The sequence below is a fragment of the Andrena cerasifolii genome, chromosome 3 (assembly GCF_050908995.1).
Source record: "Andrena cerasifolii isolate SP2316 chromosome 3, iyAndCera1_principal, whole genome shotgun sequence".
NCBI classification, from domain to species: domain Eukaryota; kingdom Metazoa; phylum Arthropoda; class Insecta; order Hymenoptera; family Andrenidae; genus Andrena; species Andrena cerasifolii.
Genome location: NC_135120.1, coordinates 15,817,891 through 15,833,807, shown reverse-complemented (window position 1 = coordinate 15,833,807; position 15,917 = coordinate 15,817,891). Strand labels below are relative to the sequence as shown.

General features: G+C 40.0%; 1 protein-coding gene across 5 annotated transcripts in view; it reads right to left on the bottom strand.

Moving 5' to 3' along the window:
* The window catches only part of Ten-m (teneurin transmembrane protein Ten-m), an 834,379-nt gene that overhangs the window by 383,487 nt on the left and 434,975 nt on the right, over positions 1 to 15,917 (bottom strand). The gene's annotated exons all lie outside the window — the stretch shown is intronic.

Below are 15,917 nucleotides of genomic sequence, written 5' to 3'. Positions count from 1 at the left end.
AATGAATATGGTGGTAGCGAGAACATTTCGTGAAAAATTATTTTCAAAAATGTGCAATTTCATCAGCCTGCGATTTTTCTTCCAATTTCGCGCGGCCACGTATATTCCAAGGAATTTCAGCGAAGGAAAAGTAACTTCCTTCTGTGTGGAGTTCATCAAGTACGGCAGAAGAAGTACTCGACCTAACGAACAAATAGTCAGAGTGCTGCCTGTAACGAGTTTTACCGTGTGTATAATAGTCGTTGCAACACAATTTAAACTGTTCCTGTCTTAATTGAGCTCTTTGTCTCCTGTGCAAGTCTTCTGCAAACGGGCTACTATTATTGTTGAACACTATGGCGCCAGATCTTATTTGCCAATAAATACGTAAAGCATAAATGTATCACAGTATAATCAACAACAAAAATGTCACGAGGATGGCTCCTAAAATTTCCCTCCCTTAGCAATAAATTGCACAGGAACTCGTTGGAACAGTGGAACTGATTTCTGAATGGATTGGATATCGTGGAAAGGAGCAGACACGGTGACATTTTGACACCAGCGCGCATTGGTATCTTCGGGTGGTAGATCGCTGCGAGTTGATCTTCCCGTCTGCAGTGTATCCTGTGCAAGGTTGTCGGCAAGGTAGCTGAATCCCCGATGGGGAAGCGCGCTGAAAAACGTGAAAGGCACTTTGAGGCACGTCTTCGAAGGAAATCAAGCGTGCCGAAATAACGTCCCTCTGACGTTAAAATTCCAGGACGCTATCGACTGTGGGCTCCCCTTCGCCTTTACATGTTGCTGTTTACGCTGAATTGTGGCGTCCTCCTATCGATTCCTCTTGAAAGATGTGTAATATCCATATTACGAAGTAGCAATATATTTTGTAATTCGCTAGTAGTTGTTAATAAATGAATAAATAAAGGGGTTATGTCTAGGTCAGGTCTTATGCATCGATGAATTGGGTTCTTGGAAACGGAAGGGCAATAACTTTGTATCTGGTGGGAAAGCTGATGTATTGTTCAAAGGGAAAGGGACACCCGAAATGCACCTTTTTTGCAGATATCTTTCTATATATTTTAAAAACTAAGCGTCTATGAGAAAATCTGACTACTCGACGCGATGCAGCAAACATTTTTCCTTCGGAAACCATCAACAAAAGTGGTAAAACATCTTTTGTTTTCACTACAGAAATGAAAGAGTTTGGCAAAACGTGTGGCGCTGACAGTGGTAGTCACGCGCGTTAAGCGATTATATTACGCTGAGCGGCAGTGGATCGCGCGCCGCCGTTCACTACCACTGTCCGCGCCGCTCGTTTTGCCAAACTCTTTCGTTTCTGTAGTGAAAACAAAAGGTGTTTTACCACTTCTGTTGATGGTTTCCGAAGGAAAAATGTCGAACCAGACAGCGTTGCAGGTTATCCATATAGGTCATTTTAAGATTTACCAAAATAATTCTTAAAAAATTTTGCGATTAAGTAGAAAAAGCTTAGTTCAAATACAGTTTCTTATTATAATATACAAGATTAAGGTAAAATATCTTCTGTGTATAATTCCAAAAACAATTGCAATGATAAAGTCAATAAAGATTGAATTCTAGTTTCTCCAAAATTCTAAGAACTGTAACAAAGTTTCAAAACTATCACGTCTGTTGAAAAAAGTATATTTTAAATAAGGAATGCTACTTTGGAGCACCACAATTTCGTCAAACGCGAATAGCATTTAAATTCATGTCGAAGAAATCCTTCGATATAAGTTTTGTGATCTGAAGTATACGTTAGAAAAATATCGATCGACTTTGGCAATCGGTGAATCGTCACCACGTGAATGCCCGCATATGTCTCTTCCACAATAGCCACTTTTTTGCCTAACGGTTAATGGATTTCCTTTCTCGAGCGGTTTTTTCAACTTCGCTTACACTCGTCAGCTGGAACATTGGAAAATAGAAACAAAAGCCACGGTGGATATAGAAAAGCGTCGATTATTCGAACGTCCATTAATGGAAATGTCGATTACCCGACGACAAGTTATCCGAAAGAGCAATTATGGGAGAAACGACGGATTAAATATACGGCGTCCATAGTACCGCAAATATCACTTATCCTTAGAACTATTCACTGTACTTCGGTATATTTTAACGGTGTCGCTCTCACGAGACAACCTCTGTCTGCTGTACAAGACTCTGCTTTTAATACCTCATAAAGGTTCAGCGTATACACTTATCGAATTTAACTACATAAATGAAGGAAATTTCGTTTCCTTCAATTTTCATTTATATTTTATGTAACAGTCATTCATTCTTCGGAATATGTGTAGGTATCAGCATTCTCTCCTAATCATTACTTTCTAATCACAATCAGGATAGGATGTGATTCGAGATATAGGACCAAGGAAAACGATTTTTTGTACTAATATGGGTAATTTAGTGGGGTGAATATTATATATATTTTTTTTTAAATTGCAAAAGGTATTTATTATTTTTGGCGCTTTTTACTATCGAAGACTGTTATTGTATTCTTTGTGCCACCCATTTATCTACATGAGACCGAAATTGAATGAATTTCTGGTATTTTGATCGCATAAAATAATTGGTACCTGGTACCTTGGATTAACCTTGCAATTAGGGATATTGGTACATATGCAAATTTAGTATTGCTGCATGTTATTGAATGATAAAGCCTCCAGTTATAATGTAAAATTCCGTGTTCAAAGTAATAGTAAACTGTATTGGATATTGGAAATCTCCATTGAAATCACACAGAGAAATTGGAAAATTATTAAATGGAAGTTTTAATGCTGTAGGGACATTAAAAACAGAAATGCAACTTTAGAAGAAGAAAGATTGTAGGTAAATGAATTAGAAAATCCTATTATTAGTGAATGCAATGTTAGAACTTTTTTTTTAAGAAAATCAAGATGACACTCCTGCACTGGTCACGTTGCCAAATTAAAGGATATAAAAAAACATGTACCAAAACGTTATAGTTTCCTATAAATATATACTATTAGAGGAATAAACGTTCCTCGCACCTAGCACGGAGACTAAATCAAAAACCACCATCCTGAAGCTTCATCACTGAAATAATCAACTCCCTGCTAACATTATTGCCCCAGAACCGAGACGTCGTCAAAGATTCATAAAAAATCCAACTTATCACCCAAACCATCAAAAGTTAGGCAACCCACGACCCCGTGCAAGAGGCATTGAAATGGCGTCGCGCCTGAGGATTTAAAACTCGTGGATCGGCCGCGTAAAAGTCTCCCAGGCCAGGTGCACTGCTCGTACGCGGCTATGTAAATCATGTTCGCCCGGAGGCGCGTGTCGAGCCCCCTCCCATTCTCTGCTCGGTGGAACTTATCGGTTGGTATTAATGTTCGTTACAAGAGACGGAGACGTGGAAAGGCAGGGTCGCGACCTTCGGCTATTAAAGTCGAAACACATATTTTCAGGCTCCGCAACAGCCCCTGGGGGATGACGGGTACGCTTGTTTCTAGGTTTGTTGTCATTCTTGTTTCACGTGGAGCCGCGGGGCGCCCGACGGGGGGTCTGGACCCCACACACGCTCAAAGGCTCCGAACCAGGGCCCCTCTGCTGCCACACCAGCGTCTCCGCTCAACCGTTCTGACCCTCTTCTCTTGTTGCCCGGCCGACGCCGACGTTTACCTGGTACATACTCCCCGGACGCCAGGCTCTTTGGGAGTGTGCCCTGTCGACTTCCCGAGAGGGCCAGGGGCCTTTTTCATTAGCGGTTTAATCTTGATTGATCGGTGCATGGGAACACGGGTGTCCGGCGGGCGGTGATCGTTAAATATCGGATTTTATCTGGCATCGGCTGGCACGTGGTCCTGGAGCAACGAACTGTAAATCTGGAATTATGATTCGTGCTCTGGTATTTTTTTCACGGGAGCCACAGGCACTACGTCGGGACTCTGACAAGTTATTGCCTAGGCGTGGGTAAATGTTGATTTACAGGTGGATCGATTAAGGGGATTAGGAGGAGCTAAGAGCTCAGTGGCATGTAGGGTGTCTGGGATATTGTGCTGTAATCGTTGCAAGCATGATTCCTTGTGGATTGAGCAGGGTAGCTGAGAGTAACGACGTGTGTTAGTTGAATTTCACATGCCTTGAGCTAAAGTATATGTAGGGGAGACCGGGGTAGGTTGTAACACTGGGTAAATTGTAATAAGTAAAATCTTCTGAAGGACAAATCTGGCAACCCACAGCATGCGGGAGCTGCTTGACGATTATTAGCACCGTCGGTTGTAATGACAGAAGCAAGCGTTATGTATTCATTTTATGGTTACACCCCAGCATTTTAGTAGGTAAAGCATGTAAGTAAATTTTGTCTTAGCGCTTTTATTTCAATTAACCGTCATTAGAAACCGTTTGAATTTTTGCTTCTTTGTCGCAAACGAGTCAGTACACATTGGCTTATTATTATGCGTACGCATTTTAGTAATTTCATGTTTAGTTTCTCGTTTGCTGAGATAACACGCAAAAATTCAAGCTCGGGGTAAATTGTAACAAGCTACTAGTTACTCCGCTCTAAATGGTGATAAAGCAAGCTATTTGCTGACACACCAGAAAAAGATGCTCTCGACGCACAAGAGAACAATCGAGAATCGAAAAAGTATAAAAAAGTATAAAGACAAAAGTAAAGAGAGCGATAAAGAAGATTTTGATAGAATCAGACGAATAAGCAATTATTGTTTAACTCGTGTATATCAAATGTTTAGTAATGATCTGTGTTTTCATTTATATTTTTAGAAATGCTTATTTGTGTTCATATTTTTATTTAAATAAGTAAAACAGATGTGTGACAATTTACCCCACATGGTGTTACTTTTTACCCTGGACTCGGGCACATTGTAACAAAGGTTTAGATTTGCTTAAGATGAAGCGAGATGTCTAAGTGTCCAAGATTTTGTCACGTACTTACACTCAATGAATTCACCATATATATAAGTAGTAAGTCACGCAAATTATTTCATGATCGAGGAAAACACTTTGGAGGAAAAAGGTGTGAAAACTTTTATGTTACAATCTGCCCCGGTCTCCCCTAGGTACATGAAATGGAGATTGTGATTTGGTCTCATATTAACCTTTCGCTGTCATAGTGTCACACCTTGTATAGGGGTCATAAGTTTTCAGTTAATGGGGTGTGGAATTCATGTGATGAGACACCTAACTAGATCAAAGTATAGAAAGATGAAGAGTATACATTTTCTAGTTGAAGTAGGTATATATAACCAAATAGTTATACTAAATGTTTGCAGTTGCATTTACCAAACGGACTCGTGCAGATGCTGCCATTTCGTCTAGAATCTTGATCATTTGCATGAAAATTTGATGACGCGTTTAATCAGGGAATTTTCTATTAGGGATAATCTGAACGACGCCGTAATAAATTGAACGAGCGAGAACTCGATCATTCAGCAGTTGTTGGTAAATGTGTAAGAAGCGACTGTTTAAAGCCCATTGGTTTATAAATTAGATTTTACATGGTGTCACTCGTCAATTATAAATGCTACGATGATCTCGAAAATAAATGATGAAGCAAACTGAACATCGATTCGAGAACAGTGCATTACTGTTGATGTAATACTGTAATTTTAATTACATATAGACTTACTATGCCAGGGGCATTAATTTGTACTGAATATTAATGTATTTTATGTTTCAATTAATTTCCACGCAATTATGAAATTAAAAGAGAAATATCTATCATATTCGCTCCATTAAATCGTCGAACTTTCGATTCTGTTACCTTTTCACATATTCAAACACAACCGAAAAATTCACGTGTATAATTCACCTAAATTTAATTTTGACACCTACATAGTCCCCACAGGTGTTTTTTTCACGACACAATTCATGCATTTCTGTGTCTTTTAAAACACAAAAATCGACCATTTGGTTACAAAGATACCGTTACTCTCCTAGGTCACCTTTCTGTCTAAATTGTACGTAAAACTTTAAACGCGTTTTTCTCGAAAGCATGTTTTTCGAAACGGTGACCATGATATTTCTAGATCGGCTGGACCAACTTAGTCCAAATTTTGCATATATTATCAGCACACGTGTAACATAAGGGGACCTTTTGCTTTGAATTGAGGATATCTTAAATTACAGAAATGTATTTTTTGTTCTGTAATTAATCATTGCAGACGGCACTGGGGAGTCGTTAAAGTCAAGGCGTCAAAAAAATCATCCAAATCGGTGGGACCTGTATCTCCAAAAGTTATTATCCGATTCGACTAAAACTCTTTTATTTTAAAGAATATACCTCTGGCTAGGAGGGAAACCGGACAAAATTACAAAAATTACATTTTTTTTAGAAAATAACGATACTTGAAGTTTGAAATCATTTTTTCCTTATACTGTTCGTCCTTTCCACGCCTTTAAAATTTATAAATTTTCACAATTTTGTAATTTTGTCTAGTTTCTCCCCTAGCCAGAAGTATATTCTTCAAAATAAAAAAAGTTCCACTCGAATCGGATAATAACTTTTGGAGATACAGGTCCCACCGATTAGAGAACACTGTTTCGAGAAAAACGCGTATAAAGTTTTACCTGAGCGCCCAGTGGCCGGTTGTTGCGCCCATGCATTTGCCGCTACTCAAATGCCTATAACTTCGGGAATTTTACGAATTTCAACAAATCCTTTTAAACACGTATTCCCGAAAGGTTGAACAATCGAAAAACGAAATAAAAAAATCGACTTCTAGACCGGAACCTCCCCTGAAGTCTGTTTCAGTTCGAGTTTCTACCTCAGAAGGAAAGTATGAATCAGCTTTGATCAGAGAAACTACAAAGCCCTTGTAGATACCTAGCGACTAACAGAATGTGAGCAGAAAGCTGGTCATCCGATAGCCCTCCGAGAGTTAACGTATCGAAAATGCAAATCCAATTAAGCAGCGCGAGGTGCGTAGCCCACAGAGCTGCACATATACGTGCGTGCCCGCGTGCATTGTTTTAAAACAACGGGGCACGTCCTGCTCGGTGGCTTCTTTCGAAGCAACGCCAGTCAGGGTTGCCAAAATTTCACGCTCCACTGTAATCACTACGAGATGGCTGCTGCTCCCTTCCCCCCCTTCCCGACGAGCGCGTTGCTCCTGACACAATTCGTTCGTTAACCGCGTGAAATAATGATTATTATCCCCGTCGGTGGCCCCGGGCGATCGCGCGGGCCATTCAGCGGGGTGGGGCGGCGAAACGGGCCGAATGATATTTTATGCAGTGGAACAATTGCTCTGAAAATTGATAAATTGCGCCTCGCTCCTCGTTTGTCGGTGTCCGCGGACGATCGACAGGCTGCAGGACAACCGATGGAGTCAGGGAGTCGTCAGGGATGCCATTGATCGACGAGCGCGTCGCAAATATTTCGAAATAAATCGAAAACTAATGAGTCGCGCCGTGTCCGTGGCGATAATCATAATTTCGCTTTATTACGTGTCCGGCTGTTATTGAAGGGAAATCGGGAATATCTCTGAAGTGAAAATGCTCGGTGGAAATGTCCTCGTAAAATTCACGGAGCTCCCCTCGGGCTTGGAAATAACAGGGAATAACTACTTCGCAATACTCTGCCACCGTTTTCGGGTAACGATTTGCGTCAAAAATACATGTGCTTCCTTTCTTCCTCTCGCTGCCTCTTTTTATTCGTTCTCGTTTGCTTTGTTTTATTCCATGCCTATTTTCGAAAAGATTGCCACTTGCTCGCGGAGACACGAGTGCGGAATTTTCAGGGAAAATACCGTAAACAATTAGAATAGTTATTTTGAAAGTTTTACTTGGAAGTGAACTAAAGCTGTTTCTGATTAAATAGGATTGGGCAGGGCGGCAAGATTGAATACACATTTCACCCAGAATCCTAATAGTTATAGTCAACGTAAAAATATGAGGAATGAATGAATAGAAGCCTCGTTAAAAATAGGAAACGATATTATTCCAGAGGGTGGAAATAGTTTTAGTAAATCTTCCTTGAAGAAACCCTTAAGTCAAGTTTACGAAGAAAGCGTTGCTTCGATGTTCACCGACGATTCATTACGGAGGGGGGAAAAATCTTTACAAAGAATTTATCCAGCCATCTCTTCTTTAAGTGGCGCGGTTTATAACAGTTATAAGGTCGCTGACTCGAGCCACGACTCACCCCTAGTTCCTTGGGATGCCAAACCCCATTTGACTCGACGTCTGCCAATAATTTTGTCTCTGGCAAAACGCAACAAAGCCCACTCCACCGATTTTACAGATGACAACACGATTGGGTGCAACCGTGGCACTCGTAATTTCGTTTCAAAATTTCATCGATGTCCATTAACCCACGCGCACATCGGAGTGCAGTGAGACCGCAAACAGGGTTTAAACTTTACCAATTTATTTACGAGTTAAACTCATTCTGACTGAACAGTATGTACATCGGTTCTAAATAGTTAGCTGGCTTTTATCCTGAAAAGAGTCGTATAAGTGGGTAACTTACCTGTTTCAGAACTGAAGAGTTCTTGTAGAAAAACACTGTAAGTGCCGAAATTAATTTGTCTCTACCGGAAAATGTTCTACGTGCCAATGGTAATAAAATAGTATAGAATTGTAATGCAATTTCCCTTTGTAAATAACAGTGCTTGCAAAGTTAAATGAATGGCACATTCAGTTTTCTCTACAACTAAGAGGTGGCACCTACAGTGTATTTTACAAATACAATTTCGTGATACATTTGGGTTACTGTGTACTTGAGAATATTTAGCAATCAAAACAAATATTTCGTGATTAATTTAAAGTCGCGGAATTTTTTTCTCTCTTCTGAAAAATTTGATTTTTAGCCCTTGCAGTGTTTTTTACAAGGACTCTTCAACTACGGTAGGTCTGGCAAGGAACCTTTTTTATGTAAGAATGACATCAACACTGGTAATTAATAGTAGAAATAATTAAGAGATTGAATACCATTTGATTTGCATAAAAGACTGTTTGAATTGAAACTTAATTATTATGGTTTTGTATTTACGTGTGGTCATACATGTATCGAGGTCCGCGTCAGGAGAAAACTTTGAATTCGATTACCTCGGAAATTTTTAATATACGATTACACAGAGTGTACACAAATTGTATGCAAAATTTCAGCCAAATTCGTTATCTGAAACACGTGCGCTGTCCTCGTTAGTTTGGATATTCAAGTTTCATTAAATTTTTCCTTTTAAATTAATCTCTGCATTCACTTTGTCTAAAGAAAATATTTTCTGTTTCATTTTCATGTCTATAAGTAACATCAATCGTACGTGTGCAAATTATATTGCTGACGAGTACCTAATTGTAAACGCTGAATCTTAATGTCCATGATTATATTCATGTGTATGTCACGAGAAATAAACATCGTCCCTTCTCGGTTACACTGATAAATTCAACGAATTCTACGCCGAAATCCGGTGCACTCTGATTTGGATAGAAATGCACACTCAAAAGAATTTTCCTGAAAAAGGAGCAAATCTGCTGGACAGAAGCAAAAAATGCAGGAACATTCAAGTGGATGTCCGGGTTTCGAAATTTGATTTCACGATGTGCTTTCGTCGGGGGCAGCAAGATGTGAAATCGCATTACTCACGGATAGATAACCAACAAAATATTTTCAGGGACGAATGCAACCTCTGCATTTCTGAGGTAAATCATGAATTTTATATTGCAGGTATCGTTTGTTAGTCGAAATTAAACAATCATGTCATTAGACGCATAAAAAATACATGCATGTCTCTTTACGTATGAGACGGATCTACAGTTACTCATAAAAGTATCCACCCACCCTATACGTGTAACATATATTATTTGCAATTACTTAAGTAATGTTAAATTCGGAATTACCTATTATAATTTACATTGGTATAAACCTTGATTGATATATTTTTAGTTAGTACCATCTATCAAAGAAATGCTCGAAGTAATTTTGCTAGAAGACTGGTGCAATATATGTAAGCCAGATTTTTACGAAAAATTAGATGCATAATATTAAAAGAATATCAACTTATTGTAATTACGTTTGTATAAATTAAATCTTGAATTTGAATCAATATTCTTTCGCACAATCTTTGCTGTTGCTTGGACAATAATATTTTTTTAAATAAACTGTGTACATTTATTTTTTAACCGAATGCACTCAAAGCTAAAACAAAAACGCAACCCCCGGCAACAAGTTTGGAACCAAACTCGAAGCTACGAAACTAACGAGAAATACTAATATTTATATATATAAAATGCAACAGTACACATATGAGACGCATGTTAATCTTAAATTGTCCTATTTTGAAATAAAAACAAAAATAATTAAGAATTTCGCTTATTATGTAATAAAAAATATAGAAGAAACAAAATTTTGCTTGGAAATAATAGAATTGTGAATTTTTACTTTGAAGTCAATTTAATATGCAAAAGACATATGTTGCATGTAGGGTGGGTGGGTACATTTGTGAGTAACTATAAAAACCGAAGACAGGGATATATCGAGTAACTGAAGCATGAAAAATTCTGACAAAAGTACTCGAAAAACTCAAGCTTTAATTTAAAACCTGACGGTTCAAACAAAACCAGGAATCATACCGTACACATCGAGCGTCTCCAAACCACCGAGAGCTCCCAAGAATCCACATCTTTAACTCGCCACTGTTCCACTGTCAGTTAATTTACCGCGTAACACAGCAGGTGCAAGCAATTTATTCAGATGCTGAAATGCTTTCAGTAACCGAAAGCCCCTATCTCGTGCCTACGTCGTACACGCCGTTTCCTCGGTTCTTTTCAACAAATCGCCGTACAGTATTCCGCCAATAAAGAGCAGTTTGATAGGATCCGTGGCGTTTCCTCGGCCAGCAGTTTGTTACGGTGGGCCATCGCTTTTGCATTTTCCACGGTTCGTTTGACCGGTTCACAACAGGCGATGGCCATACGCTGCCACTATCGTGCATTATGCACCGAGCCGAATTGCTCGTAAGAAGAAGCTTGGCAATCCTCTTGCTCGCCACGTGTGTGCACAGGAACGCGGGCAGGCACAACCGCACCGACGAGTAGAGATCTTTTCAAAGCGTATCTCCGACGATGCAGCGATACCCTGCTTTTTTGGCATGGCTCCCAACGCGCCTAGTCTAGACGTCTACGGGTCCTGAACCATGCCCTGCATTCTTGATCGATTCAATTAATTCCTCGTGGGCTAGATCGAGCCAATGACTCGAATCTATTTTGTGTCTGGAGTGGTGTGTCGGCACAAGCGGGTGGGACACGGTGTCTAAAGAATCGAAGGGGATTTTAAATGGGTTTTTGTAAGTACCTTGTTTTTTTTTTACGATCATAGTTACATTAGGAAATCTGCACTTCCTTGTGATACTGCTGTTACGTAAGGCAGATTTTTGCACAGGTAACGTACACCGTAGTTTTATAACTTTTTTTTCTCTAATTATTCTTTGCACATTGTAAGCTACCTTCGTTCTACTGTTACGCGATGCTCACTCTTTGCTTTTCAATCTGTAACACCTTGCTTATCAATTTGCAGATCGTCCCACAATTTTTCCCTATACTTCGTAATCCTTCATGGTCACACCCTCTTATAATAACAAACTGGTCACATGGCGTTCACTGCACCCCAGTGTCATTTTTGTATTATAATTTTCGTATTTTTGAATCTTTTAAATTTTCAGTGATAATTTTCCATTCGTAATACTCGTACAATCTTTTTCTAGAAATGTAGTTTTGATATGTTGAAATTTGTATTTGAAAAAATAGTTGTGGATAAAAGAGATAGTTTTTGTGTTAAAATTCACCAAATTTTTAAATTACGGGTATTTCGGGGTCAAAAATCGAAATTTGTGTTCCATTCTTTATGATAGCCACAAGTCTTAGAAGTATTTTGAAAAAGATTTCATTGAACAAATCGAAAAACTGCGAAAGTTACAGCGTAAAAAGTAACTAAAGGGCGAATGCAGGAAAACGCGCCGTGGCAGGCTTAAAGCCGTTTTTCTCGAAACTATATTTCTCAAGACGGTGAACATCCGAACTCGAGAACGGATCGATATTTTTTGTTGAAATTTTAATTGAACCTACAAAACACTTTTCTCCACAATGTGGAACTCGCTCGATAAGATCGCATAAATATAACAACTTTTAAGACAACATTTATCACAGGATTACTTCAGTAAAATCCTTGAAAGTTTGTTGTATAACTCCGTGAATTTTTATTAAAATTTTCCGACCGAGTTCCATATTGTGGAGAAGAGTGTTTTGTAGGTTAAGTTAAAATTTCAACTGAAAATATTAATCCGCTCTGGACGTATGATGTTCACCGTTTTAACGCGTGCATTGTGCAGCGCCCAATTTGACGCTTTGTAATTTCTATAATTTTTAATATTTTTCAGGTTTCCTGTTCTTAAAATTCGTGTTATATTCACAATACAGTATTGTAGAACGTGAAAGTGGTATGAATTATTAGTCATCCTTTAATCCAACCCAAAAGGAACCGTTCATTTAAGCCGTCTAATAACCGTGTACCCCCTTAAGGTCTACAAATTTACAGATATATTGGCGAAGACATCCTGGGGTGCGATACACCCCGTGTGACCACGAAGGGTTAATAACCCTTTTACTCTTTTCCTCGCTCTTTTTCTCCATTGTCGTCACATTTAGCCAATCCATAAGATTCCTTGAAAACAGGTGGCACCCTGGTCCTCCGTACGCCACTTCTTCTTACTCCAGATTCACCAGCTCTCATAGACAAAACGTCCAACAATATCTATTTTTTTCTATCCACTTCACACGCGACGGCCATGACGAATAAGAATAAAATGTCAACGAGCTAAGCAACAGGAGAAGGCTGTTTCCCGAACAAGTCCCCACTTCGCAGGCAACAGAGACTGGCGTTTCGCGCAGGCCAAATTACCCGCGAATTTCCATACTTCTGAGCCGTGGGAGCGCGTGTTCGATACATAGTCTGACGTTAGACCCAACGCAGTTACGGCTACCCATCATCGTTTGGCCACGGCCGCGTAATAACACGGCATTGTTGCGCGCAAGGTAACCCGGAAATTGGCGGTTTCCAAGTCTGGAAACCTTCCTACGATCACCGCACTCGTGCCTCGATGACTGGACGATTGGCACCGATCAGGCAACGTCTATTTTCCGCCAGCACTCTCGCTGTTTTCCCCGTTTTAATGGGACCTCTCGATGCGTCTGTCACTTGTTTCGTTCGGCGAACGCCGTTCCGCTTTGTCACGGTTAGGATAGGATATGCACGATAACACGTGTGTACACACGCGTGCCCATCAGGAAAAGCGGCACGCGCCGCCAGAAGCAGGAGGGTGTCGTTTACCGATCACTGTCACCACCAGGTCACCCTGTGTAATAATCCTCCAGCGAGTTGGTCAACACGCCTCTAGTGCCTTTGCTTTCGCATCCGTCTCGATCGAGGACTGTTCCTTTGTGAACTACATAGGCTTTACGACGCGAAATGCCGCCCCGTTCTGTTTTTGGTGGCGACCATTTGAAACATTTTGAGAATCCACGGGCGAAAACGGTAGAACGTTCTTCAGGGCTACTGGACCGTTTTGAGTGGGCCTGGAGTTGATTCTGACATCTGACTATTTGCAAATTATTCTGTTTTCTGGATCCCTGGATTATCGTCACTGTCACTTTTCGCTGTTATATTGTAGTTGTACGTGTCTTTGAGGTCTCAAACTTCTTTGCAGAATTAAATCCACGTTGGGAAAGAGATGATCGAAGAACCAATTGTATAATCGTTCACATTCTTATCATCAGGTGAGCACGAAAACGTGTACCATGACAAGGAGACTATTTTAAAGAACACGAAGATCTATATCCTATTTTAAGCAGTTATCTTTAAATTCATACAACAAGGCCTTACGTTATTATAACAGTTTCTTTTAAGGGGACATTTTACAGTCTCGCCTGAAAATTCGGCCGCTTTTCGGTGATGGGTTTTATAATGAAATAAACACTTAACGTTTTCGAACTTTTCGGGGGTATATTGCACCAGTTTTGAAATGCAAGAAAAAATCTTTGCTGTTGGTTTATTTCATTTGTTTACATAAATATTTCGCAGTGAAGTTGGCGTGTTCAGAATTTCACCCCTCGCTGGCGGTTGAAATTTCGGACGACTGGATTATCGGAAATAAAAAAAATCAAACATATTTTTAATTTGCAGGAGTATGGTTATCCCGCTTACCGCAAATACGTTAACTTTTTAAATATTTTCCCACTTTTTTACATCGACTAAATAGCAGAGAAATGCCAATTTCGGTACTTTCAACTTCGATCGACCGCTATTTTAATAATTTCTTTCTAAAATTGTTCTTTCGTGGTATACCAGGTAACCATACACCTGCGAATTAAACATATGCTTGGTTTTTTTATTTCCCATGATCCAGTCGCCCGAAATTACAACCGCCAGCAGGGGGTAAAATTCTGAAGACGCCAGCTTCGCTGTGAAATATTTATGTAAACAAATGAAATAAACAAACAACAAAAATGTTTTCCTGTATTTCAAGAGTGGTAGAATATATCCCCAAAGAAATCGAAAACGTTAACTGCTTATTTCATAATAAAATCCATCACCAAAGAGTGGCCGAATATCCGGCCGAGACTGTAGAATGTCCTCTTAAACTTTCTGCTTCCATAATTATTCATCAAACAGTACAGTATCGGGACATCGGAGTAGGAGGAGAGCCAGAAGTCGAATTATCCCCCCTACTTTCGCGTGTAATATAACGTTATTAATCTTGGGTATTGCGGGGCCGGGCGTGCGTTAATGAATCGGGATTTCAGCCTTTCGAAATGCACCGGCTGATCTGACACAGTGATATTATCCGTTCCCCCTTTCGCACGGTTTAAATGGCGGTGCCCAGCTGAGTCACGGTCAAAGTCAGATACGCGCGTATGATATACCCGTGGGGGAGAAAAACGCAACTGACGACAGTGGCATCCGGTTCCGGGGGCTGTGGGGTGCGTGGATCACTCGCGACAACGAAAAGTCTTCGTTAATTAACCCCCCCCCCCCCTCCACGCTTCTCACCCTCCGCGCTTCCGTCACGCGTGCACTGCAAGTGTGATCGATGCAGACCAATGACAATGTCCTTTTCTCCTGCTGTTCTCGACAGGAAGCTATATTATCATCTGCGGGAGATTCGTTACGCAGAATGCAACCCCCTTGGTCTTCCTTTTTTTCCCCCCCCTCGTATAATACTAACGTCATCGTCTACGTGACATCGGTTACAAATTACTCCCACTCTCGACACGAAGGCTTCCTGAGGTAAGAGGATGACTGTGGATAAAGATGATCGATGAATTGCGAGATCGGCGGAACAGAGGCATGGTGGGAGCAAATGTCCGTGCATTTGTGAAATTGGAGCAGTTGCGACTGTCTGGAAATATAATACGTACTGTAGAGTCTCTCGTATCCGAACTACTAGGGAGGCTGGGGTAAGTCGGGGAGAGATGGCCCACTTTTTTTAAAACAATCAGTACACCGTAAATTTAGTGGTTTTATAAAGGACAAAAATATATTTGCCAAAGGAAATACGTTTAGATAAATAATATAAAATTGTATTTAAAAAATAATCATACGTTTAAGAAGAATAAAATAAAATTGCAATGGTCTGGGTTAGGAAATGGGTTCGACCCTATAAAAAATACATGTTATGATATTAATAAGACGAAGAATTATTTCTTTTTCTTACGCAGAACTTTTTCACTCTTATTGCATAAGTTCAAAAATTTTGAGCATCCTTCGTGAAACCATTTTTTACAACTCATACTGCGAACCTAGTCATCGGGTTTCGATGTACGGCTGTACTACTCCCCACAACTCACCCATTTTGGAATTCTACGGCTTTCAACAATGCCTCGTTTGTCCACAACTTCCTACGCTGATTATATATCCGTTTATACTTCTTCTATACTTT